The 20,317-nt window shown below is 37.1% G+C and overlaps 1 protein-coding gene across 6 annotated transcripts in view; it reads left to right on the top strand.

Annotated features, from left to right (window-relative positions):
• ROBO1 (roundabout guidance receptor 1) overlaps positions 1–20,317 on the top strand; it is a 740,888-nt gene that overhangs the window by 329,659 nt on the left and 390,912 nt on the right. The window lies entirely within an intron of this gene.

Here is a 20,317-nt window from a genome sequence, read left to right as displayed (position 1 = left end):
GAGCTTGTTTACAAACTTATGAATAAAAGGACAAACATGAATTTAAGGACAAAGCCTTGTTCTTAAAGTGAAGGAAAAATTTTATGAGAAAGTGCAGAGATTGTTTTATTGAGTAGTATGTTATCTATACAAAGTTAATTCTAGCCACAAGTATTCAAGGAATGATAGATCAAACAAAAATCAGGTGAAACATGGACAATCTTCAGTGCTGGCATTTTTCAGTCAGGGTGTTGAACTGTGAATGGCAATTTTGAGTTCAGTCAGCAAGTGTCTTACTGTAGGAATAATGAAATAAGATTTTTTTTGTTTGTCTTTAGATGACAGTTACCTCTTTATTCTGTGGTGGAGAAAACTGTTGTGCCAGCTGAACACTTAAAAGCAGGTTTTGGACATTTCAGTGGTTTGCCTGCTACAAGCTGCCTGTGCAGTTTCTGGCCACAGAGCTTTCCATTGCATACAGGACTGTTGAGAAAAAAGAGAAAATGGATAGAGAGAAGAAACCTCTGGTAACAGGTTGATATAAAAAGAATCTGACATAATCACATTAGGCTGGTTTATAGTGCAGCTTATTCTATTGCTATTTCATCCAGTAACAGCTGCATGTGTTTCCAGCATAGCTCCATACAATAAAAGGTTCTTAAAACAAGGTAAAAAGAGAAAGGAAAATCTTCCTGATTATATTTGTTAATAATGAATGTGTGTGATTGCCTTTTTTAATGATGAGCATAAGAAAGAGTAAAAGTGCTATAAATCTGGAATTCCTTTCTTCCTTTACTACTTGCATCTCTACTATGTCTGATGAACTTATTTCCAGCTTATATGAGGAGACTGATACATTTCAATATGGAAAATTAGTAACCGGCAAAATTGCTCACATACATCTTCAGGATAATCACTTACAAATCCCAATCCTAGAAATTCCTCATGATGAGAGAGCCTCCACAACTTGTATTTCTTTCTTCTGCCACCATACAAAGTAACACAAGCTTAATTTTGAGCATGTGAAGTGAATGCCTTCTGATTATTCACAAGGCAGAGTAGTGTTTCTGCCAGGATGTTTAGTTATCATAGTGGGCAATTCAGCTGATGGGTGTCTTGGAGTTGGTTGTATCAGCAGCCATATTAAAGAAGTAAAGGCATGGCATGCATAGATGAAAGATTTTTGTAGAGGTACCCATGATTTGGCACTTTACTATAATTTCTGTTGATTCCTCAAGGAGTAAATGCAGTAGTACTTTCTGTGTCTTAGTTGTTATATGAAATTAGACTTTCATCAAAGTAGGTTTGTATGGTTTGTATAAATGAGATGAGTAATATCACATTAAAAATTTGAATCTCGATGCATGCAAATACTGGACTGGAATTAGCTGGTAGTTTCTTCTCTCTTACATGTTTACATAGGAATATGTTCTTTTATAATGTTAGTGAATCTTTAATAAAGATGTGCTCCAGAAAACTCAGGTGGTTCCTAAAAGCATCTGCGCTGGTAGAAAGTATCACTACATTCTTCTCCCTCTTCTTTTGTGTCATGTATCTCACCTCTAGTCTTCTGTATTTTGAAATTGTTCCTGATTTCTCTTTGCAGACTTCTGTTCTGATAGCCCCATGATTCTTCTGAAGTAGCTGAACATCGTGTTTAAAAATGAAGATCTTTTTTTTTATTTTTGCCTGCTTTTCTTTCATATGCTTACTTAGGCTTTTAATTCACATTTATTTTTACAAGTATTCACAGCATGCCCATAATGGTAGATCTATTAAAACTGTCCTGAGTTCTACAGTGAATTAAATGCATGTCTGTTTAATTTGTTTTGGTTCTTTTTTTATGCATTTAAAGTTTATTTTCTAGAAATGAACCTGTACATAATTTTTTTTCAGAACAATTTTGTTCAAGGCATTCTGTAAAGAGACCTGAAAACGTTGCAGACATCATCATAGAAGCAAAAGTTAGGTAAATGCAAACAAAACTGATATAACTGATGGGCAAAAAGTCAGAGTCACATTATATGTAGAAGGATTAATACTTCCCCAGTATCTCAGTGTTCTCCTTTACATCATGCCTCTGTGTATGTATGGCCTCATACATATGTGCCTTAAAAGCCTACCTAAGCTTAAGGAAGACCTTCACATTATGTTTTCCCCCTAAATTAGGATAGGAAAGGAAATACAGTTCGACATTTTTCTGAATCCCATAATAAAGTTTTCACAGCTGTGCTTTTATTGTTTGCAGACTAAGCATTCCCTAAGGAAAAGATCCAAATCCCATTTGAGATTAGTGGAAGTCTTTGGATCCAGCTCAAAGTCAAGGAATAACATGTAATCTTTATCTTTAAACATGATTGCTGCTATCTCATCCTTCAAGATAACTTCTCTACATCAGCATGAGAGGGCAAACAGCAGGCGTATAGCAGCGGGAGAGTCCAGCAGATCAAACGCTACCTGGTGTCCTCTCCAAGGAACTGATGAGCACAGTTAAGGGAATTATGTGTAGCTTCAGGTTATAAAAGACATGTGGTTTTGCATTACTCCCTGATTCAGACTTTATATTTGAAAAATAGAAAATATTTTACTGTACTAATTTGTAGGGGAGGGTTTACAACAAATTCCAAAATTGGATCCCTAAACTATACATTGTTTCTGATTTTCGAGCAAAAGTATTTCTGTGCTGTCACTGATTATTTTTTTCACAACTGCTTTTGAAATACTACTTGGGGAGGATGGAGTGAAAAAAAAGGGGGGGAAAAAAAAGCCAAACCATCTGATGTACTTTGCCTTCTTTGTTGAAGTTCCACTGAGTCATTCTGAGATAAATGGAATTTTCTTCTTCAATCCAAAGCTTAATTATGGTAATTAGCCTGTGCAATTTGTAAAGTTTGGCAGTCAATTCAGCTCCTAATATGCATAAGCCTCTTTCTGTTACAAATTGAGTAGGTTTAATCAGTTTTAAAAAGACAATGTCTCACTATGTCTGCATGGCACATTCTTAGATTTTCAGATTGGTTGTTATTCCAAACTCTGCTACATCATTAGCAGTTTTGATATTTTTAATATTCATGAAGCTTTCATTTTAGCATTAATCCTCAGCATCTGTGATTATGATGGGTACTTTTGGGATCTGTCTATTGTGTGTCTACTGAGAATGAAAAGCCCAGCAGTTCCTGGCAGTAAATTAACCCTCACAGTGCCAGTTGGTGTTGAACTTCTTTTGAAATGTTGCCTTCTGCTATGTTTCTTTCTATTCGGATTTCACACTAAGGTTTCATTCCCTCAGCAGACACAAGCTTCATTTCATCCTGACAGCCATCTGTGACACTAAGAATTTTTCCTTTTTTCATTCAAAGGATGTATCTTTCACTGTGTGCTTTCCCCCCCCAGATTCAGTATGGTAATCAAATGAGAGAAAAATAGAGTTCCGAATCCAGATTTATATCTTAAGAGAGAAGATGAAGGCAATAAAGAATTTTATTTTTCTCAGATTCAAGGAAGAGAGAAGGATGTTTTACTTTTTTTCTAATATTCAGGGTAGAATTTTTTTCAGCAGGGGATTTTTAGCTTAACTTCTAAATGTGGTCATACAGAGGTCTTTGGCTGTTCAAATGAAGCCTAGTGACTAGAGAACAGACTTTGGGTACTGTTTCCCTCTCTGCGGCTAACTTGTGTCATATAGAAAATTAAGCCTCTGTCCATTTTCATTCTTTTCTTATTTAGAACTGGAAGCATTTTAGGGCAGAAACCCTCTAGCATTATTTACAGTGCAATATCATATCACCTATTTTAGGCATGTGATTTTAGCTGCTTATCTCTAGTTGACAAGTACTTAATGAATGAGGACAGACTCTTCCAGCTGTAGTTGCAGTTCAGGTGCTTTAAATTACTGTGGACGAGCTTCCCACCACAAAGGGATCCTCAGAGGTGTCAAATTAGGATGGCAAGAATTGATAGTGTAAAATATGTACACTCTTCATTTTCCTGCTGTGCAAAGCATGAAGATGTCAGCATCAGCAGGGCATAAAAGTCCAATACAAAAAAATATCACTATATAAATAATGTTTTTATGCACTGGCGTGATTATAGAAAGGAATCTTCACAGCTTGTCATACTTTGTGCCAGACATGGGGCTCAGTTCATATCTTGAAGAACTTCTGAGCAGCTTTGGATTCCTCTGTAGGCTCTGTCGAAGCCTCTCTAACATGAATTGCCTAAAAATTGAAGCCTCTCTTGGCAAGTGTCACCCTGTTCCTAATTGCCTTACCAGGCTCCACTCCTGGGTTCTGCTACCTGATCACAAGCGCAGGGTTGTCAGGGTTGTTGTTTCATCCATTGTTCCAAACCCTCTTTGTCTGAGGCTGGTTAAAGGCTCTGCCTGCTTGCTTGGATTGAAATGAAATTTCTGTCTTAAAAATGTATACAAGTAGGTGGCTTTTAGCACACTGTAAATACAGGTGGAGGATTCTTTTGTCTTTATTCATCAAGCTTTTTCTCCAAGACTGCTTTGCTATTTACTGAAGCCATATGGGTTTAATGACATAGTTTTGGTGAAATACAGTTGTGGGTAAGTTGCTACCCTCAGAGATAATTGGCCTGTCATTAGGAGGCACTTAGTAGCTCTAGCTACTGAAGCAACTGTGCTAACTGTAACAGGACTTGCAGCACATACTCCCAGCAATATGGGGAGCACAGAAAGAGTCGCATCAGCAGTAAATGCAGTGAGAAAGCTAGGCATGTAGTGTAGAATTAATAACACTGGCCAGAAATGAGCTGCAGAGAAAGAAGAGTGAGACTGTGGTGTCTTGATGATGACAAGCTTTTCTGATGTCCTAATGGGACAGTCCTGTTGCAGTTTGTAATGCCTGGAGTGTTAATAGGGACTGAGGCTGGGCACACAGCAGTATGTTTAGCACTAGATTGTGTGGCACTGCTTCAGAGTTAGTCCAGGCATCCTGATAGCTTAGAAAAGTACACTGTCACTGACTTTTCCATACTAACTCTTTCAATGTTTCTAGTAATTTTCACAGCAGGGGCATGCTGATATTTGGATGGCAGAGTGTGCATCAGCAGGCGTGCAGTAGATGATATGTCCATAGTCATGTTCTCGTGTCACAGATTTTTAGATTCCATCTTCTTCTGCCTTGTTGCACCACGGGAGTGCAGAGGGCAGACCTTCCCTTGGCACTGCTTCTTATATTCGTTCCAGCTGTACAGCCTTTTTTGAATGAAGATCTGAACTCAGATCTTAATTTTTTAAGCTTGATTTATTTACCTAGGTTTCTTAGTTGTTGTGCTGTATCCTGGGAACAGTTTATATGTAGATGCAAGTACAAGAAGGCCCAAAACCTTGTCTCTTTTCTTCAGCTTACTTGTTGCATTGTGTTCTGTGTATACAGTTTTTCTGGTGCTTTCTGGGAAATACTAGATATTCTGCTCATGTTTATGGGCATGCCTTGGCTCCCAGGTATCTGGGAATGCATGGTGGGTGTACGAAAATTTTTGCTCACTGTCTGGACAACATTTTGAGAAAGAAAAAGCAAACATGCTGGGAAAGCTGCAGAGGTATTTCTTTAAGCCCTGTTTATGCAACTCCTTGCCTTAACCAGGAGGCATTCTGCATGTTAGCCTTAGTTGTTCTGATGGTGAGAACTGGCCTCCTTCAAGCAGTACCCGTCTTCCAGCTTGGTTGCTCCCTTCTGCCACGCTGACGGCTGCTCCGCACTTGCACTGCTGTGGTCTGCATGGGGCACTGCTTGTAGCTGGTCTCTTTCAAGTAAGAATACTCCACCATTCCCTGCCTCTTCACAAATTAAGCAGCACCTTTTCACTCCTGTGGTAGGATACCTGTCATGAACTCTATTCTGCCAGTGTAGACTCAGATTCTTTAGTTATCTGATCCTAAGCAGAGTAATCATGAATAACTTCAAGTACTAAGAATGGAATTTAACAGAGGTTCAGCTTTTATTACGAAAGGAACAAGAGCTTTGCAGTCTAATAAATGAAAGAAAGGTGACAGGGCTGGAATTTGATTTAGAGGAAGCAGGACTCTAAAACATAATTCCTTCTATGTAATTTAATAGCCATTGAGGAAGTACTGGAATCTACAGTATGTGGTCTGTTAATCTAATTAATCTGCCCTAAAGGTTAAGTCACACAACCGACAAGTATAAGTGGATTTTGATCAAGTTTTACTGGGTCTATAAAATATTGAATATATGAGGATGTCCAGATTTACTTGTGTTTGCATTGGAAATAGCTCAACTTTGTGAAGTTGCATACTGATATACATGCACACACAGAGGGCCATTTTTACTCAATTTTCTATTTCCAAACATAACATGCTGTGGCTTTAAGAGTTGTTTTTTATAATGCTGAATGTCATTGAAAAAGTATGGCAAAAAAGGAAGGGGAAAATTGCTGTTCTTTGACAGTAAAGGTGGGGGTTAAAAGGAGCACTGAATTCTAAAGCCTATTATTTCTAAGGATGTACAAATGTCCCCTATTTAGTTCTGCCTCACACTTGGTGCTCCACAGATTGGTGTCCTTGGTTTGCACACACCCTGTCATCCTGAGAAGCACTGGAAGCAAAGACCAGTCCTTCTGGTCTTGGCTTCTCTTCAGCTGCAACCTCATCCCTGTGACAATGACTGTGAGAAAGATCAGGCAAAATTAACCTTTCTCCCAGGATTTCAGATGAGACTAGCTCACCATATCTTGCAGTAATCTAAATCGTGGTCTTACCTAAGAGAAAACTAGTCAGGATCTTAACAATACCAGCTCCAGCTACTCAGGTGAACCTGAATCTATGCAAATCTGGAGAGGAGTTTGGTTGACAGAGACTCCCATTTGTTTACTTTCAGTCTGTTTTCTCTGTTCTATCAAAACCCCAATTCTGCTTCACTCTCCGTGGTTTTCAACAGGTTGTCTTCCTTCCTGCAAACAGAATAAATACATGACATAAATATAATGTATGTATCAAAGTACTTCTCATTGAAGGTTCTCATTTGACTGTACTTCTGCTACTGTTGCTGTTATCATGGTGACAACCCTCAAGGAAACCTACACATGAAAGAGAAGAACAGAAGAAGGGGCAGACTGCTACATGCTTTCGAGGATCTCTGAGATTTTTTTGTTGCCTTCCCCTTCCCCCAGAGGTTTTTATTATCTGTATTTCATTCAAAAAGGCTTCTTTCAAATTGAATTTGAGCTCCCCCGAATCAGCACACCTTGTCACACGTGGCATCTCTTGTTGCAGGCCAAATCTCCTGAGCGTGGCAAACGGCAGTGGTGGGGAAGCAGGAGGAGCTACTGGTGAGGCCAGTGCTCAGGTTTGTTACAGGGGTCAGTTGTGAGTGTGCGTCTATTGGCAGACATGCTCTCCAGGAACTTCTCATATGTATCATGATAGTTGTGTTCATTTCAAAATGCAAATTAATTGCTCACCACAGGAGAAAATTATGTAATGAGGCTCTAGAGAACATAAATATTTGAACATGTTTTTAAATACATTCAAATATGTGTGTATGGAGAGGGGAGGGGTTAGTGGAGGTAATATATTCAAATAAACATGTTCGATATTCTATTGTATAATGTATCAACCCTGCAAATTTATACTAATTAGTATTTTGAGCTCTTATGGTGTTACTAAATCATTGGCACCAGATGAATAAAATGTTTAGAAAACTTTTTTATGATCTTATTGGTGCATTCACCCATATCAATGACCGAAATTTATCTTGCTTTAGCAAATCAACAGATTTTTTCTTCTGCTAAATGTTTTTGGCAACACAGATGGAGAACACAGCAGTCAGGGCCCTGCTCAAAGGCGCCAGATAACTGAATGGGTTACTTCCTATATTAAAACCAGCTTGTTGACTTGGCAAAGAGCCCTGGTCAAGTAATACAACCAGTGCTGCTGCCATTTGTTAATTCTGCATAATTAAACACCAATTATACATAGTATTGTTTTCTAGCAGGCTCCTCAGCTGGCTTTTCTTTATTATGATTCTGTGCCAGTTTCCTTCCTTATTACTAAAAAGGACTTTTTATTTGTTATTGTAATTAGGAGGTTTAAAAGATATCAAATTTTTCTAAAGAGAGAATAGCAAATGATTATGGAAGTTGGCATATCATTTTACAGGAAAGACATTGCATATAATAGGTATTTTGATTCTTTTGTATAATTTGGGGAATCTGCACTGTACTATTATAGGACTCCCCAGCACAAGTCTATTAGTGAATATGCAATAATAAATGAACATATTTACAAACCACTTTCAAAGTCTGTCTTAAAAAGACACCATGAATTCAAATGTAGAACCAGTATTCATTTCATAGCACTTTTATCTTCATTCAGCAAGGCATGTAACTGCTTCCAACCACATACTTGAGTCCTATTGAAATTAATGTAGTTTAAACATGCTCCAACGAAGTATATGCTTAACTGCTGTTTAAGGGATAAGCCTAAGTATGCGCTCAGTGTTCTGCTGAAGTTGGAACATTTTATGCATCCTATCATACTGCTAAATATTTGGAGACTGTGTAACAAAGGAGGGCATTGACTGTCTTGGTGCTTCAAATGGCAGTAGTGTTGTCAGTGATGCAGCTCTGTTAGTAATGAAGGTGGAAAAATTTGGTTTTGCCTGTGTTACTGTCTCAAATGAAAACTGTGGAATGAGAGGAGCAGAAAGTTGGAGGCAGTTTTTATGCTTGTTTAGGGTTTATATCTTTCCTTCAGTACTGATGAAGGTATTTGTTATGTAGACAAGCTATTTGTTATGTATTTATTTTTCAGATACTTAAATTTACAAAAGTAGTCTGGAAAATGTTTTTTTTTTTTTCCCCCTTCTTTATAATAGATTATGTAGTAATATCACCAAATGGTGCTGTACAGCCAAATAGGTATGGGAACTCTAGAGACTTTAAGTATGTATTATACAACCCATAAATGTTATTGGAGAGAAAAAGAAAAAGAGAAACTTTCAGGGTTGATAGTCATTAGAATTTAAAAGCTCAGGAGGGATGTTACCTGTGTCTATGGCTCTTAATCCATGGACTATTCAACTGTTACCCACACGTGCTGATTCCGTATGCAACATCCTCATGGACTTTATTGAGAAATGTTTCTGAGTCAGCAGCCAGATCTCATTTCTCAACCAAACATTTATCTTCCCTCTTCCATCCTTGTGACTCTACTCTTGTTATCTATTGTGCCCTTCCTTTGAGTTCACATAATTTTTGGCTCCCCTAATAAAAATGCTCAGTTTTAAGCTTGGCAGTTCTTAGTTCTTCAGTTCTTGCTAGACCACAAGTCAACTAAACTATAAAGAGGAGAAGGCATAAGTTGCCTGCTTAACCTTCAAAGCCATGAGGTCAATGGGACTTCCCACAGCAGATAGTAGAAAGCACAAAAGTCTGTAAAAATGAGGCTTTTGGTTCACGTTAGTTATGTCAATGGAGCCATTTAAAGTTGTAATTGTCAGTAATTTCTTAACCCTTTGTGAAGAAAGGTCAGCTTTTTTGAATCATACTGTGTTATGCGTGAAACAGATATATTTCAAATTCCATAAACTCAGTAAAACAATATTGGTTTGTCTTTAAAGAACACATTATTTTGTCATCTTCTTTAGACCTATTGTCATAGCCCTTATTGTTCCTGTCGTAGGCATGTACTTTCATTTTAATTATGATTTAAATAAAAAAAAAATGAATGCTTTAAGGATTGTTTTCAAATATTGTATCTAGATAGACCATTACATTAGTTATGCCTTCTTTTTACAACTGCATCAAACACAGCAGAATTTAACTAGTAATATGTTTTCACCATAGAAAGCTTCCTTTTAGCCTTTTATACCGAAAGAAATCTTTTAGAGGACATCAGTGAGAAATGCAACAGAGAATCTTGAAGAGAAGAACCAGTGGGAATTACATTGAAAAAGAGGGAGGAAGAAAAAAAAATTATTCCTCACTGGCAATTCTTCTAAACAGCTCCAAGCTCTGGACATTGTTTATTTTTGGTATTATAATAATGCCTCAAACATGGCATGTGTTGAATTGTTTACCTGACATGTAGTCAAACCTGTACTGAGTTTTGAAATGTTTGTTGTCTAAAGAGCTGGGATTAGTCCCCAGTTCAACAAAAGGTGCTGAAACACATAGATAATTTCTCTATTAGTTTGTGTCGTTTCTATAATGTTGTTTAAAGAATTCTACCCAGTCATGAAACTGAGATTTTGCTTCAAGTAAAGTACCTGCATAAATCCTCTTTTGGATCAGGGTAAATGGTGAATACATGCATAAAAGTGGGTCACAGCAGCATAAGGGATGCAGCTTGACTTATCTCCACTCAATGCCAATTTTTATTTATATTTATTTATAATATATTTTTATATATGTGTTCTGAGTGTATTGTGATACCCCACTGATTAATTGCAGAATGATGTGATAATTTGCATTTATAATGCACCTGGGAATGCTGCCCTACAGCAGTGCTATTGAGGCAAATCTCCTGGAGTCACCACTAATCGTCTTTTCAGGATCAAAAGTTGAAGGTCACCTGGCTAACAAACCATGAAGGTTAGAAACAGGAGCATCAAACCATGAGAAAGGATGGATACTCAGCTTTGCTTGGGGAGAGCATTAGCCTCAAGCCATGGAAAGTCCCACAGCACTAGGCCTTAATTAATGTGCAGGTTTTATGCCTGGAAAAGACATTTCAGACTATAGCTGGAGGTTTTTAAGCAAATGTTTCTCTGCTTTTGGACTCAAAAATAATTTAACTCTCCTCCTGCCAGATTTTGAATAAAAAAACTGGCTAGAATGTCTATAGATTGTAAATAACTTGGGGGAAAAAAAAATAGGAGATAATTTTGTCATGCAACAATGACACATGGAAACTCCATATGGCATTTATAGATGCCAAGATTTTTTTTGTCTGGACTTTTTTTTTTTTTTTTTGAGAATAACGTGGGCATGCTGCAGCTAGCCCAGCTTCATGAAGCAAAAATATTTAGACCACATCATTATTTACTTTTTCCAAATTAGACTTTCTGATACATTTAAAATGTCACTAATTCCTTAAACTACAAAAGAGTAAGATGTTGTGGATTCCTCACCTACACATGATCTCAGAAATCAGTTTGGTAGGAAGGGCTGCTTCTGTGTAATATCGAATAAAAAGGCCACGTATTTTGCAGTTTATTTCATAATGCAAATTAGCAGGACCTGAGTCAACAATTTTGGAAGCTACTAATTAGGTTTCTGCAAATGTGGGGTCTGCATTCAGTGAGACACTGGGAAGAAGTAAAGTATTCCATCTTGTATCATTTCAGGATTGCACTGAGTGGTATTGTAAAGTGTCATGCTTAAATGCTGCTAGGGACTTATCTAGTACCACATAAATACCAGTTTATAGTAATGACAAAAACTAATCTATTCAGCTGTGGTGTTCATATTTGGCAGGCATGGTTAGACTTTGTAGTTTATTGAGTTTGCAAGACTAAGTTGTCCCTTGACCATTTAAGAGACTTGTAGAAAGAACATTTTTAATACTTAACATGTTAAGTTGTTGCCTCTGAAACATGAATGCTGTTATGTGAGATAAATCATTATTTTACAGAATACCGAATACCTCTACATGCTCAGCGAAGTACCATCTTCCAGGAGTAGTGGCAAATTTAGGCTTAATGAAACTATTTCTTTTACAGGGTGCAGCAGTTGATATTTCTAAAGATGTAATCACAGTGCAGATACAGTGTTCTCTTAAAAGTATAGGATTAGTAAGATAAAAGTTGTATTTACACAATTCTTAAAAGTTTCAGTGATTAAGAAGGTTAACTGGTTAAGAAATGTCTTAGATAAATTCATGCCTCATAACTGGTCAGAGGCTCTGAGATTATTACTAACATTTTTGATAGTGTAATTTATAGTAATAACAAAGTCATTAAGACACATTTCCATTTGATATAGATATGCATATTTTATAATTCAGGAATCTCTTATTCCCATTTTATAAAATTAATAGAGAGACTCAGGAATAGATCCACAGAGGTGTCTGGGTTCCAGTAGAATTGATCTGATTAGAGTAACCCAGCAAGAAAGTGACAAATTAGGATACTTTATTTCAAAAGTTAGCAGCTGAGATGGTTTCCAGCCTAGCAGTCTTTGTTTCAAAATGTTTATCTCTCCTTAAGATTTCCTTTTATTTAAGCTGTCTTGATTCCAGGAGACAGAACATTCACTAAAATGACTTTTCATTTGTTTTCTTCTCAAGCAATCAGTCACAAACTGTTTCCTTTAAATAAAATGAACCTTTGTCAGCATAACCTTATTTTCTGCAGCACATACAGGACTTTGCCTTAGCAATCAATTTTCTTCCACATGCATACTTACAAATGGCAATAGGGTTTATATTTTCACTTTGTTGGGAGAGGGATTGGGAAGAAGAAAGAGGGAAAAATAGAAGACAGCGATCCAAGTCTGTATTTTATATTCGATTTCATATTAGCCATGCAAACATAAACCCAGATTTTTAAAGACTGCATGTAACCTTTAAAAACATTTTGCAAAAGCAGACATTAAATATGAGTCTTATTCAGAATATTACAGATTGACTATTATATCATTTAAACACATTTGGTGGAAGTGAAATATGTATTTCATGCTTACTAATCCTTTCCTAGGAATTGGAAATGCTCCTTTGTAGGTTAATCAACTAATTTTTTATTGGTCTAGTAATGTTCGTGAAGGCAGGACTTGTCCCCATTTGGGCTTTATAACATTTCTGGCTTGCTTGATCCTTTGGGCTAGCTAGGCTAAAACTTTGAAACTATCAGACAGCAGACTAAAAGCTCCAAAAAACAGAGATCACCAAGGTATTGGGACATAATTGGTGTCCTTTTCTCCCTGTATTAGCTCCAGCATTATGGACTTTTAAACATGGAGTTGGAAGCCTCAGTGTTGGAAGTCTAAAGAGAATAACTTTCTTCTGAGAACTTGACTCTAACCACAATGACATCTCAGATCCCCAGCTTTAAAATGGAGATGATAACAGTACCTCCTCCAGCTTGCAGGCTTTTGGGAAAAATGTATTCTTTCACATTTCCAGAACATTCAGCAACTGGTGTCTGCAAGATTTTTTGGTTTTGAACTGATGCCTAATCAGTGTTTGGTGTCTACATACCTCAAACACTTTGGACTTCAATTACTATAGGTCAAAGTCACTTAGCAAAATGAAACTATCATTAGAGTGATGTTTGGAATATGTATTAACATTAAGGAGAAGTATCACACAGTTGCTTGTTGACTGAATGTTATCTGTTCTCTGCACTGGGAGAATACTTTGATATGGTCATGAAATTAATGACTAAGACGTGACTGGGGAAGCTGTAGTAAGATCAGTTGTGCAGTTTCACTTCTACAATTTCCTAATTTTCAAGTTTGTGTCTTTGTAACCATAAGACTGTACAAGAGTCTTCTTACTTGCAAGGATTTTGACTGAGGGTGGGGGATGTGGTTGTCAACTTGTAACTGACTATTATTTGATACTCTTGACTAAAATAACTGGTCACAATGTTTGCTAAAGGAACATGCATCTTACTGTGCTCATTTCATGGGATTCGGGCAACAGTTTGTACAGTTTTCAATGCTTGTTTATTATCACTTTATTGTCTGTAGAGGCCTGCAAAGCATAAAGACAGAGGAATCAGACTTTGAAGGGACGGCTTTCATCCTCCTGAAGCGACTCCTGAGAATATTAGAGGGATGAAAGGGAAAGTGGGCTGTTTTCATCCCTTCAGTCGTTCTGCTTTTCTCCCCTCCCTGCCTCCCCCCTCCACACTATAATTTCATCTCCTCCCCTTGCAGCAGCAGCAGCTGTAACCTGGCTCTGCCGGGCCCCTCCAAGCTCTCCCCGGAGGCACCGCCACACCTCCCTGACCTCTGCGGGGCTCCAGCCCCAGCTGCAGCAGTCAGGGGCTTTTCTCAAACCCAGGCTTTCCCTGTGGTTGAGCACTGCATGAGACACCAGCTGGATTTTACTGAGCGTCCTTGCAATGGGAGATCTGGTTCTGCTTTCCTCAGATATCTGTTTTCAGTTTTTATAGTAATAAAAATACAAAAGAAATCAGTGATTTCCTTAAAAGGAGATAGACTGCACCAAATGAGCGCACTCTCTCCTCTTCCTCTGTTTTTCTTTTTTTTTTTTTTTTTTCTCCAAAGTGTTTGAATAGAATTTTAAGGTAAACTTACCTACCACCTTGCAGCTTCCCTTAGCACAGTGTCCTTTCAGCAGCTAATGGAAGCCTGTGAGATCACAGTTTTCACAAAGACGCATCTGCAACTTTTTTTTTTGTTGTTGTTTTCTGCTTACTAAACCTGAAACACTGAACAGCCTGAAACATTGCCAATAAAATGCCAAGAGAGTTAGGCTTGATTGGGAAAAAGTTTTCTGTTGAGAAGGAGGATTTTAAATGAAGAAAATACAAAAAAGATCCTTGCAAAGATTAAACTTTCTAAATATGCAAATAATAAACCAATAACTGATTGACTTGGTCTAGGAATCAAGGATTGATCATTTGTTGAGCTATTTAGTTGGAAAATGAAAACCAGTTGTACAAGAAAGATAGAACAGTAGTTACATTTTGTGAAAGGGAGGTCAAAGAAAAAAATTTATACTGCTTCCAGTAATTTTAAAAGCCATACTGTGTTGATAGAGCAGTATTAGGTATGTTGTGCTGTGTTTTAGTCACATACAAGTTCAGTCTGCTCTATACCTTTCTTCACAGATTGAAGCCAATTGCACAAAATGCAGAGCATCCTTTCTCCCTGTGGAAGAAAGATCATTTCCATTTCTCTCTCTGATGAACTTTTCTTCAAAACAAACATTAGGGTGGGTGTCACGTGCTCCGCTCTTTACATTTCAGTAAGAGGAAAAAAACTGCGTAAGATGCCTGTGAAATCAGATATGCATAGAAATTGAATATTTTTCCCTCTTCTCATCTTCAGATACTGGTAGGTTAGTGAAAGTGTGGTCTTGAGTATCTGTTTCAGCATGTTCTCTGAATGATGAAAGGTTCCCAAGCAGTCCAGTACTCCTAAGTTTAGTGTAAAAATGGCGCTTAACCTGTATCAGGTCATCAGCTGATACAATTTTGTTGAAGTCTGGTTTAGTTACTAGCAATACACTACTTCCAGGGATCACCGAGTATATGTTACATAATATTTCCCACTGTGATTATATGAATATGTCCTGTAATTTCAGTACAGCAAATCTGTTGTATAATAATCGGTCTTAACTGCAACTTCAAACATTTATCATCAAACTATTTTTCTCTAAAATTAATATCTTATGGTTCCATTCACCTTGGTTGTTTGATATATATATACGAACAAACACAAAAGAGAATCAATACAGTCATTAACTGACTTGCCCACACGATATGATAAATGAGGGGTCGTCTTAAATTCAGGTAAATTTTCTTTGATACTATATCTTCAGAAAAATCATGTGCCTATAGCATTTTTCAAGTGTGTTTTTGTTTTTTTTTTTTTTTTTTTTTTTTTTCTTCTTACGAATGGCCTTTATTTTCAATTATAAGAAACTTTTTAATTGCTCAAATTTTGGAATTGGAGTCAGTCATTCAGATCTATGAAATATGTGATTTTTTATTCAGATTATGAAATATATATTGATAAATTCAGCTGAGTGGGATGGGGAAGGTTGTGGAAATGTTTTACTGTAGTCTGATTTTCTACACAAAAGGGTTTCTGTTAATGTGGTCTGCATCTGTTGAGTATCCTCCTCTAGTGTCTTCTGAATTCACTTGCCAATCTTAACTAAAGCTTAAATAAAGATGGAAAGAGTCTCAAAGCTGTATCTGAACCAGTGAATGTGAGATGTAGTTACAGTTTGTCTACATATTCGGACAAGATTTTGCTATACACCAACTTCTGTCTTTTGGTTGAGAAAGACACCTGTGCTTGGGAGGCTGCAAGGAAACCAGGGAAGGTTTTGTCTAGGACTCTGACTGGGATGACTGGGGGCAGCAGGATCCTGAGACACACTCAGCCTGAATCTAGTCAAACATAATTATGTTCAAGTTTCAAGCTGATGAGAAAAGCTTAAATAGGAGCTTACCTAGGGAGCCTTCTTTGGTATGAGTGCCAATCAGTATAAAATGAGTTAACTTTCAGGCAGTGCTTGTGGGAGATTTTATTTATTTATTTCAATTTTTGTATCCAGTTTACCTTTCATCACTGAACATAACTTTATGTTGTATGTGTCAGTGCATTGGTTTTTGAGGTTAAATGTGTTTTCAAAAACACAGCCATTTGCTATAGCCATTTAGAAAAATAAAAACTATAGGGAAGACAGTTTATTTTTAATTATATTATTTATAGTGACAAACTTTTCTGTTCTCATTGCTCAGTCTTTTGTAGCTAAGAAAAAGTTCTAAGATGTTTAACAATTTTAGAAGCTTTTGCTGGTGTGCTTGAAACAGTCTTCATCTCAGGTGTAAGCTCTTTTTCAGTGACTTGCTTAATGCTTCAGTTTTGAGCACTTACCTACACTTACAACTTTATGTCCAGTGTTATACTTTCAAGATTATATCACATCTCCTTGTTCACTCTCCAGTTGTAGAACACCACTGTTTCAGCGGAGTTACATAAACTGTAAAGCTTGAGTAGTGGGAATGATGTGATAAACTCAATACTGTTTCTTTTGTTTTAAAGTTTAAATTTCCTCACCATCTTTTGAGGTAATTTTTTTCTATCTGAAATATTGAATTGGTATAATAAAAACAATACCATTCTGCTTTGTGTTGTTTTACATTCTAACTAGTGTTCAATGTCAGATCTGTCTAGCTGGATATGTTATTTGATCGAATGTGTTAGTCTCTTTTTTTCATATCTAGCACCTTCTGAAATTACAGTGTTTTTCCAGGAATTTTCTGTAGTCTGGTCTCCTAAAATGAAAGATGATTAATTGCCTTTAATATGCTAAATATGCTTTTTTTTTTCCTCTAGGTTCTTGTGTTTTTGTTTTGTTCTTGTCTCCTTTTTCCATAATCTTTCATGCCTCTATCCCCACCAAAATCAATAAAATAAATTTTAAATCTTTAAAAATATTAAATGTTTTTCCATTTTAGTCGGTTGTATGGTAAAAGTTCGGTATAGTAGTAGAAATAATCTTGGATATACCTAGAAATGTTTAATATCATAATATGATGACGTTCCAAACTAGCAAACCTTTAGACACACATCATGCAGTCTTTTAAATTCAGTAATAGTAATGACGTATCGCTGAATTGTGAGCCAGCAGTTGTTTGCAGTTGATAGGTTATGTGTACATATCTGGTTCGATAGCTCTGTATTTATCAGTGGCTTGATCTTCTGATACACTCTGTTATGTGGTATGCTTACATTCTGCTCCATGTATTTAAAGGTTTATTGCAGTGAGCTGATGTTTTCAGCTTGAGACCTAGCCTGATTATAAGCTTCCCCACTGACTAGGTAGTAAAAATGTTGCTTAAGGATATTTGATTAGCCTGTTGACCTATCCGCTCTGCCCCGATAGCCTGTTGCCCACCTGTGGCACCCAGAAAGGGCCGGGGGCTGCTGGCCCCACTGCCATGAGCTGGGGCACCCCTGGGCTGAGGTCTTGAACAGTCAGAGAGGGAACCCTGAAGGCACCAGGGTGTGCAGGAGTTTGGAGGGGGCTGCTGGCAGCCCCCTCTGGGCTCAGGCCATGTGCTCTTATCAGCAGCCTGCGGGAGCATGCCGTGCTCAAATCGAAGCCAGAACATCATCTTCACTGTTGGAGTTTCTGTGCTGGATAGCAGTCATCCTAGCCTGTAGGGATAAAGCACCTACCTCTGACTTTTATCCAGTTTGACACATTAAAATTTGCTGAGGAACTCTGCTAGAGGCGCTTGAGGGCCCCAACAATATGGAACCAATCACGCTAGAAACATATGATATGTATAATGTTGCTTCAGAAGTATTTTTTATTTCCTGCCCAAAGCAGCTGCACCAACACATTTAATGAAGTTAGGACAAACAAATAATCGGGGTTTGCTAAAGAATTTTTTCTTTTTTTGAGCTGTCACTCTTAGTGTTGTACTTTAGTTCAGAGATATTAAGGCTGTGACCTAGTCAGCAATGATATACCTGGGAAACTTTCTACATGTAAACCTGACACAATGCGTTCTTAGTTATCTGTGCTTCCATTTTCAATTCATTGCTGTGATGATAAATAAGTCCCTTACTACAAGAAGTCTAATTTCCTGACTTCTAGCACTATGGTTTTCTGGTTTTGTTCTTTAAGGGTGGCATAATTGTTTCCTTCCATTTCCTATTTAGATGTTGTTCTGTATCTACAAACACACAAACTGAAGTTTCTGAAAAGGTTAGGTCTTATCTCAAAAGTCTCATTGGTTTTTGAACATACATATGTAATGTGATCCATCTTTGCCATCTTGATAGACTTATTAATCAAAATTTTGATGAGGCTGCTTTTATTATTTACACTGGCATTGTTCTCATCATATTTGTGTAATTTATAACATATAATTTTTCAGTGTTTGTACTTTATTGCTTTGGGCTCTGTGCTTCCAGTTACAGCTCTAATTATTTGAGGGGTTCCCATGGATCTATTGAAGGTCCTATTTTGTTTCAAAATTACTGCCTCTAGCTAGTAATTCCCATGCTCAATGTACACAATATTACAAATTGACAATATCTAGAGAAATCTGTAGATCCTTGTAAACCCAAGTACCCCTTGCTGTGTTGCATGGCTTCTTATCTGGTATTAATTTTGCAGAGCTGAATTCTGACAAGATAGAAGAGTTATTGATTGTTCTCCTCCTCGGCTATTTCATTTCATTGTCGTTCTATTTTGTCTGGAGTTTGAGTTCATAAACTTGGAGTAATTTTTGACCCTGTGCTTTCTTTTGAGGCTGACATTAATCACACTGAGAAATGAGATTCCCAGATGGAAGATGCTAAAGAACCACTAGGAACTATTAAATTAACTTACCACTATTTTATGAATCTTTCCTGGTTTAGACTGAGAATTATTAAGTTGATTGGGACATATGTGTATGTTTCCTTATGAGCTAGATAGTGATTGCTAATTCTTTATTTGTGGCTCTTTCTCCTGTTTCCCTGAAGTATTCACAGCTGTGCTAACAGAACTCTGCATACAGTCAATGGGAGCATTTTGCTGCTTTAACAAGAAAGGACTTCAGCCTAATATCAAATTTTCCAGGCAAATGCTTACATGCTCCATCATTTGTTTTCTTAAGGATATGATTTTGAGTAGCAAGTAGTCAGCTCAGGTAAACAAAGAAAGGAGGAACACCTGTTGTACGGCTTCTCTCCAAGGGACAAATTTAAAAACCTCCTTTGTAGAAGAATGCTTTTGATTATGCTGCACAAAAGCTCTTAGGAAGAGCTTTACAGAGAGAACCCCTGTGATCTAATAACAAAAGACAAAAACTTCCCTGAAGTACTTACCTCTACTTAGTATGAATAAAAGAAAACATTATTTGGATTAAAAAAAAAAATATATATGTTGCAAGTGAGCATCACTTGATAGCTTCAGATAATTCTTGGAAGGTAAGTAGGAAAGGGAATTCTGGACAGACTTTGTTTACTACTACTTTGCATGGATATGTGTTTGGGATTTAATGGTGCTTGTAGCTTGCTGTAAATTTATACCTGTAGAGCTATACTGATTGACATGGCATGTTTTTCAACTCCATGCCTTTTCAGAAGTCAGGTTGAATATTTGTTTACCTTGCAATTCACCTTTTCATTTCCCTTCAAAGTCATCTCTGTTCATTACTTACTAAAGTACTTTCCTGTTAGGCCACAAGATTTTAATTGTAAATTACGACACAGTTAAAACCTAATTTTTCTAATCCTTGAATCACCCAATAGGATATAGCATCATCAGGTTTTTGATTTGTGCAGAAGATGGGTTAAATAGAATGGGATTCTTGTGATACCAGAGACACTTTCTTGCTTATATAGCAGTTTTAATAGGCTTACTGAGTGTGGCAGTATATTGCCCTGCTGGACAGTTTATTAGTGCATGTCCATTCTTTCTACAAACAGGGATAAATTGATTTAATATTATTCTTTGTGATGAGAACTGCAGATAGACTACTAAAATGTAAATGACGCAGCTGTGTTGCAGATATCTCTGACAACTCAGAAGATGACTTTGCATATACAGAAAAGCAAGGGAATGAGAAAGGGCTTTCTCAGCTCTTGAATTGTGTACATCCCCTGCAATGTTCATTTTGATGGTAGTTTTAATTTCAGATCA

This window comes from Tyto alba, unplaced genomic scaffold (genome assembly GCF_018691265.1).
Source record: "Tyto alba isolate M040663 unplaced genomic scaffold, T.alba_DEE_v4.0 Super-Scaffold_14, whole genome shotgun sequence".
Classification (NCBI taxonomy): Eukaryota; Metazoa; Chordata; class Aves; order Strigiformes; family Tytonidae; genus Tyto; species Tyto alba.
This window is presented reverse-complemented; position numbering and strand designations above follow the sequence as displayed.